The sequence below is a fragment of the Canis lupus genome, chromosome 12 (genome assembly GCF_048164855.1).
Source record: "Canis lupus baileyi chromosome 12, mCanLup2.hap1, whole genome shotgun sequence".
Lineage (NCBI taxonomy): Eukaryota > Metazoa > Chordata > Mammalia > Carnivora > Canidae > Canis > Canis lupus.
The window spans coordinates 40,921,524-40,929,285 of record NC_132849.1 but is presented as its reverse complement, the minus strand read 5'-3'; the positions used below and the strand labels follow the sequence as shown (position 1 = coordinate 40,929,285).

Genomic DNA, 7,762 nt, shown 5'->3' with positions numbered 1-7,762 from the left:
GACCTTGGAAGCCCAGGTCAGTCATGAGAAGGGCTGAGGCTGCAGGTGTCTGGTCTACCAGTGGGAAATGTGAGCTCCAAGAAAGGGTCCCTTTGAAGTTCCCAACAAGTTGGTGACAAGATGGCAAGACCCCGTCAACAGCCTTCGGATAAGAAAGGAACACAAGGTAGCCTGAGTTGGAGGTTCTGTTCTACCATTCATTAGCTGGGTGACCATACCAAGTAGCCTCATCCAGAAGATGGACAGACTCATCATGGTTGCTCAGGGTTTCTGTAAGAAGGCAAATAATAGAACCATAATATGTTGTGCCATCTTGGCTATTTCTGCATGATCTCTGAGGAGACTAGTTAGTGCCATATAACAGTGATTGTCCTTCTTGAAATTTCTTAAAGGAACAAGGAACATACCCACCTCCTGCATGTTACTTCTCTAGGAACCCAGAGAAGAAGCATGCTCCATATTATTGTCTTTCCCACAGAGGCTGGGGGAAACTCCTTTCTGAAGTAGGTTTGAGTCTGTGCATGGCTGGAACAAATGGGATTCACAGTTGACATGGACTTCAGTTGAAAATTTTTCCACTACTGGCTTGTGTGATAATCCTTTGGTCAAAGGCCAGAGAGGAGGAGGAAACAAGAGGAAAGCAACCTTTATTTTTTTTTTTTAAGATTTTATTTATTTATTCATGATAGTCACAGAGGAGAGAGAGAGAGAGGCAGAGACACAGGCAGAGGGAGAAGCAGGCTCCATGCACCGGGAGCCCGACGTGGGATTCGATCCCGGGTCTCCAGGATCGCGCCCTGGGCCAAAGGCAGGCGCCAAACCGCTGAGCCACCCAGGGATCCCCGGAAAGCAACCTTTAAAGGAGGTGTGGAGCTAAAAAAGAAAAGCCAGACAGTAACAAGCGTTGGTGAAGATGTAGAGCTATCAGAACTGTCCTATGCTGCAGATGGGAATGTAAACTGGTACAGCCACTTGGACAAACAGTCTGGCAGTTTCTCGAAATGTGACACGTGGAGTTACCATTTGTCCCACCAATTCCACTCCAGGCACCTACACACAAGAAATAAAAATGTATGATTACATGAAGACTTTTCTGTGAATGTCTGTAGCAGCCTTATTCCTAATGGATAAGTGAGAATAACCCCAATGTCCATCAACTGATGAACAGATAAACAAAAGTGGTCCATCCACACAATGGAATATTATTCATTCAACAAAAAAAGAAAGTGCCGGTATATGCTACAACATGGATGATTTAGGTCAAATGTCCCAAATAAGCAAATCCATAGAGACAGAAAGTAGGTAAGTGGTTTCTAGAGGCTCAGGGTACAGGAGATGGGGAATGACTCCCGATGGGTGTAGGCTTTTCATCTGGGGCCAATGAAAACATCTTGGATTTATATAGTGGTGACTGTTGCACAATTCTAAAAAGTCTGAAAACCACTGAAATGTACACTTTAAAAGGCTGAATTTTGGGGTAGGTAAATCATATCTCAATAAAGCTGTTGAGAGAGAAAGAGAGCATGAGTGAGAAATCTCAAGTCCAGGACACAGAAAGTCATAGAATTTGCTTTAAAGGAATAGAAGAAATCAAAGATGGCTTTTGCTTGATGAGAATTCTAGAGTGTAATGAACAACCATCCAGGGGAAAAAAAAAAAAGTTTACAGATTGAATCACTGGGGAGAATTCGTTTGGGAAAGAGAAAAAGACAAATTCCACAGAGCCAGGAAGGACTGAACGAAGGCCACATCCCTGTAAGATCCCCATGCATAGTTTGATTTGGCTTTGTAGCCTGGGAGCTCCCCATGCATATTAACTAGTATTCTGCTTCTGGATGGACCCGGCAAGATGTGTTCAGAGAGCTTTATTGACAATCTATTGTATGCTACACGCCTTGCTAGCTCTGTGGGGGGGAAGGAGCTTGTCAAACATGGGTCCCAAGAGCTGCCTCCTGGCTGTCCCTGAGACCTCCAGCTCACCTTTCCCTCCAACGTCCAGAGCACCTGCCTGCCTCTCCCGGCCCACCGGCAGTCAGAATTCCAGGCCCTCCTCCATCCTCTCTACCCAATCCCTGGGAATTCTGCAGTTATATTTCTCTTAATCCAGTTTTGTTTCCAATGAATTCTTTTTTTTTTTTTAAGATTTTTTTTTATTCATGAGAGACACACAGAGAGAGGCAGAGACATAGGCAGAGGGAGAAGCAGGCTCCCGAAAGGGAGCCTGATGTGGGACTTGGTCCTAGGACCCTGGATCACGACCTGAGCCAAAGGCAGGTACTCAACCACTGAGCCATCCAGGTGCACCTGTTTCTGATGAATTCTTGATCAACATCCTCATAGGTCTGTGCCCTGTAGCCGCCACCTGCTGTGAGGCTTCACCTCACACATGGCACGCCCCTCTCCCTGTGTTCCCCAAGTAAGCTCTGACACCAAATTGCTGGCATAATTGACTTTCACTGTTTGGTAGAAATAGGGGGAAGGACGACAGAGGAGAAGCCATCACAGTGCAAACTTTCCTTGGCCAACCAGGCTTCAGGGAGCTTCTCACTAGCCAGCCATTCCTGTCCTCATGGCTCCATCCACTGCGCTATTTTGCCAGAGAACTCTCTACTCCCTCTCCCTTCTCCCCCCTTCCAGACTCTGCCAGCTTTCCAGAGGAAAGACCCGAGTGTCTTTCCTTTGGAGTTTCCAAGGATCCTTCACACATTATTGTTACTGTATTATATGGAATCCTTTGACCTACTTTTTCTCCCATCCTCTCCTCCCCAGCCCAGGTACAGGCTGGGCCTGATTTAGGGGGTGAGGGAAAGTGAGAGAGAGAGACCGCTGTGTTCCGAGCACACCATTGTTTTCCAGGGCACTTCAACTGTGGTCGAACTGTTCAAGCACCACTTTCCAGCCATCAATCCTAGTACCTGTCCTCAAAGGTGCAGGAGCCAGACAATAAATATACCCAAGCAGCTGACTGTGGGCTAAGCATGACGCCTTGGTCAGACTCCAATCCCCAACTGGCATATTTCTGTCACAGAGGACGGGCACTGCTCTACGGGTCCCTCCCAGTGACCTGGACGATGACAGAAAGTCTTGCCTTGGTATGTGAGTTTCCTAGGGCTGCCATAACAAATGGCCACAAACTGGCTGGCTTAAAAACAACCAAACTGAATCCTCTAGCAGTTCTATGGAGGCTAGAAGTTCAAAATCAAGGTGTCCTGCTGGGCTACATCCCCTCTGACGGCTCCAGAGGAGAATCCTTCCTCCCCTTGTCCAGCTTCTGCTGGTTCCTGGCATTCCCTCGCCTGTGGTGGCAGTTTCTCAAGTTTCTGTCTCCCTGCCTTCATGGGTGTGACATGTCCTCTCTCATCCTGTGTGTCTGTGTCGCAGGTCTTCCTCCCCTTTCTTTCATAAAGATGCCCTCATTGGAGGTAGGGTCCACCCTTGAGATCCGTAACTTAATTAAATCTGCAAAGACCCTATTTCCAAGTAAGGTCACATCCGTAGGTATCAGGACTTAGGACACATACATATCTTTTGAGGGGACTCAATTCAACCTACTACACTTGCCCTGGGGCTACTCTAAAATTCTGGCTTGCCAGCTCTGTGGCTTTCAACATGCTAGGAAGGAAGGTCAAAGAGAAAGTAAGAGGGGAAAGTAGCAGACCCCAGGGTCAGGGCAGTAGAAAAACAATGAATAGCAGCATGCAGGAAAGTCTTCTGTCTGGAGTCCCTTGCTCCCACCCTGCCTCATGTCTCACCCCTTCCCTCTTTGCAGTGTCCTAGACTCTTATGTTCTGGGTAAAAACAGAATGAGCCATCTCTTTCCTAAAGCATCCAGTGGGACTGGCTAGAGAACATGCAGGAGTCTGTAAGCCCAGGAGCTTAGCTCCCTGTCCTAGAAACAGACACCTGTCTATGCCTCTGTCTCCCAAGCCCCTCTGAACCTCTCACCATCACTGTAGTGGGGATGATATGGCACCTTGTCCCTCCACAGCCCTTCTATTATTCAGTAGCAGGTGTGCACAGGCTGCTGGGATGGAGTAGGTTCAAAGGTATAAACAAGAAGCTTGAGGTGTTTGACATGTTTTCCCAATACCTATTTCCAGGTCCGCAGCACTGAGTATATACCCAATTCCAAGCTAAAGGGTAGGCCCTGGAGCCTGACTACCTGGGCTTGAATCCCAGCACAATCATCTTGCCACTGTGCAATCTCTGGCAGGAGAAGGAGCTTACCCTCTCTAAGCCTCAGCGCCCTCCTCCGTAAAATGGGAGTAGCAAATGTACCTGCCTCACACGGTTGCAAGGCTTCACAGCACCTGGCACAGGGTAAACGTTCAATAAACACTGACTCCTATCATGAAAGAAAAAACAATCAGATTGTTGTTGATTTAAAAAAAATAATAAAAAACCCCAGCTGCCGTGGTCAACGAGGCACTCCCAGGGGCAAAGTTTTAAGAGTTTGAAAAGAGATCGGTATCTTGAATCATGCCAGCTCTGCAGCCTGCAGAAGTGCCGACAAGGCACCAGACTCTCTCCCCTTCTTGATTTGCAAGAGCACACTCCTCTCCCGTCTGAGGGCTGGCGCTCCAGCAGAGAGATAAACAGAATGGACTCGGAGCAGGACATTGTTCTCCAACAGGCCTGGCCCCAGCCCAGCTGGGGCGAGCATTTTCCTTCCAGAGTTCCAAGAGGCGACAGTCCCGAAAGATAATTAAAAATCAGCTGGCAGTGGTTACCGAGAAAAAGGCGCTGGGCTCCCTGAGCGTGGAGCAGACAGGGCATCCCAGGTTATTAATTAAGCATACTCACATTTGCATGGTGTCGAGGACAATTGTCAAGTCGGTAGCTGTCAGCTTTGAATAGCGTTTGTGCATCTCCATGACTCGTTGGCAACGGGGGTCAGAGAGACTCTCCAGAGTCAATTTTCAGGAGTCTGGAGGAGTGGTTGACAAACAACTTGCACTTCACCTCGTCCTACCCTGCAACTCCACAAAGATTCCAGAAAGTCTTGGCTTCAATAGTTTCTCACCTAGGCCCGTGACACGGGTCGTATGCTCACTCCCCCTTCCATCGCTGGGCAGACTGAGGGGCAGAGAAACAAAGCATGAGACACAGTGTGGTGGGGATCCGGAGGTGTGCGACGGCGTGTGGTCAGCCCAACACACCTCCCCACACACCAGGCTCTGTGACCAGATGGAGGGATGACTTAGGTGTGGGCCAGAGGTCGGGAATGAGGGTGTGATTTACTTGCACCCCTGGGAGGCTCCAGGGTCAAGGCTGACAGAGAGGGCCCAGGCTGTTGCAGGGGGAGTAGCTGGCTGAGCTGACCCACACCAGGGTCAGCACCAGGGTCAGAAGATGACCAGCATGATGCCTGATCCGCTCCAGGTGAGCTTGCCCTTCTCATCTGCCTTTTAAAAGCCATTCTTTCCAGTTACTGCTCCTAACAAGGGGTATTTCATAGACTGGCACACTAGAGTGGACCCTGCCTAGCACCCTGTTCTAGGCATGGACTAACCCCTTCCCCTCTGCCCCCTACTTCTGTCTACATGGTCAGAACGGAAGCTGCCATGTTTGTAGTGTGGCACTGTTGCTATGGTTACATTGGTCCAGATATAGAACTTGACCTAAGACAGGGATCAAATTGAGAGGGGATTTATTATTTTCTTTCCAGGTGTTCTAATAACAGGTAAAACTTGGACGCTGTGGGCAGTCATCCTCGGCCACAAAGACTGGGAGCAGAGAAAGCAAAGTGATAATAACGTCAAATCATCCTGAAGTATAATCCCAGCTCCACTACTTACTGGCTGTGCGTCTTTGGGCAAATTACTTAGCCTCTCTGAGCCTGATAAGAACACTGATACCTACCACATGGGGTTGCTGCAAAGCTTCCATGAGGATGTACATTAGAAGCCAAATCCTGAAAGGCGATCAATAAATGGTAATCCTCCCTGCCTCTTCCTTCCTTAGCTCCCAAGATGGGGCAAGATTTGGGCAGCCAGGGTGATGTGGTCCTAATCCACTGTCTACACACAAGAAAGGAGCTTAATAGAGCCCAAACATAGGCCTTGCTAGTGCACACGATAAGTGCTAGTGCACTTTTCTATTTGTAGAAAGATTTTAATGTGATTCAGTTGCAAAAGCACTTATCAAGGACCACGGAGGTGAGCGTGATGAGGGCTATCTTCTCACAGTAGCTGCATGTGGCACACAAATCCCGGACCGCCAGCAGGGTCCAGACCCAGGATAGTGTCAAGACACAGTGTCTTCCCCACCAATGAGGACCTCCTTGGACAGGGTCATGAAAAATGTGTCACCCCACCTCTGCTGGGGTGGGTTGTGCTATTCCTAGTGGGCTGTTGGCACAGTTTGCCTATAATCACCAGAGGAGAACCATTGTCCCACAACCCTTCTGATGCCCTAAAAGCAAGAGAAGTTACTAGAATGTGCTAGAGAAGAAAGGTCATGTAAAGGCCCGTAAACAGAGATAGTAGTGCCATCATGCTGGGAGGAAAGAGGTCTGGGGGCAGCAGTCAGTTATGCAAGTGAAGATGGTAGCACCTACAGGTCAGGACAGACTCATGGATTTTTTTTTTTTTTTAAGATTTATTTATCTGAGAGAAAAAAAAATGCATGGGGTGGGGGGAGGGGCAGAGGGAGATAGAGTCTGAAGCAAAGTCTGTCCCGAGCAGGGAGCCAGACTTGGGGCTCAATCTCATGACCCTGAGATCATGACTGGAGCTAAAACCAAGAGTCAGATGCCCAAGCGACTGCACCACCCAGGCGCCCATCGTAGAATCGTGGACTCTAATTAATGACGGCTAGGATATAGTTTGTTCCTATCACGGGTTAGGTCTGGCACCACATGTTTTATTTGAACAGTCTTTATTTGATCCTCAAATAATCCTATGGAGCAGGTACTATTTATATCAAAATTTCACAGATGAGAGAACTAATGCTGTTTGGTAGAGAGCCTTGTGCAAGGTCACATTGCTGCTAAGGCATGGGGCCAGGACCCGAGCCCAGGTCTCTATGAGTCCAGGGTCCCTGAATCCCCATTTCTGCATGGCTTCCAAGACTGAAGCTGGAAAAGCCTTAGGAATCTGCCCTCAGGAACTCAATAGGTGGCATATGTCACCTGGGAGCTCGCTGGCTTAAAGCCTCACCACACCTGCTGAGTTAGAATCTGCATTTCATCGTGAGCCCCCTGGCCCCACCGCCCCACCGGTGCTTTGTATGTACCTTCAAGTTTGAGAAGCCTCTGGGTTAGACATCCATTTCTCACGTGGTTTTCTCTAATCACTAGTGCTCCAGGATGCTCACAGGAATGACAAAGTTTCATGGTCAAAGGAATTTAGGAAAAGTGAGTTGGGTAAAGCCAAACTGGCCTCTTTGTTACTGCTTCTCTCTGTGCCTTTAACAGCATTATGATGTGCTAACTGGGAAGGGGAGTTTACAGTGTTCCTCAAACTTATTTGACCTTTGAGACTCTTTTTTTTTTTTTGAGAGGAAACTTGAAAAACTAGTGTACCAACTAATTCGCTTTGGGAATGGCTGATTTAAACCAACTGCCTTATAGCACAGCTGTGTAAATGAGGTCAAAAGAAGCTGTTGATTTGCCCAAGGTAGCAGTCAGCTGGTGGCTGGACTGGCCCTGTGGTCAGGCTTGCAGACTGTGTGCCGTGCTATTTCCAAGGTCCTAGGCTGGGAGGGCCAGAGATGAAACTCCAGTCATGACCCATTTGCCTCCTCTGCTCTTTTTCCCAGT

The 7,762-nt window shown here is 48.3% G+C and overlaps 1 long non-coding RNA gene across 1 annotated transcript; it reads right to left on the bottom strand.

The window, feature by feature from the left end:
* Positions 1-221: 221 nt before the first annotated feature.
* On the bottom strand, positions 222-5,556 carry LOC140600715 (uncharacterized). Its single transcript, XR_012003879.1, has 3 exons — positions 4,804-5,556; positions 855-1,050; positions 222-645 (listed from the first exon to the last, which is right to left on the bottom strand). It is a non-coding gene; the product is annotated as an uncharacterized lncRNA (long non-coding RNA).
* Between the last annotated feature and the right edge of the window lie 2,206 nt (positions 5,557-7,762).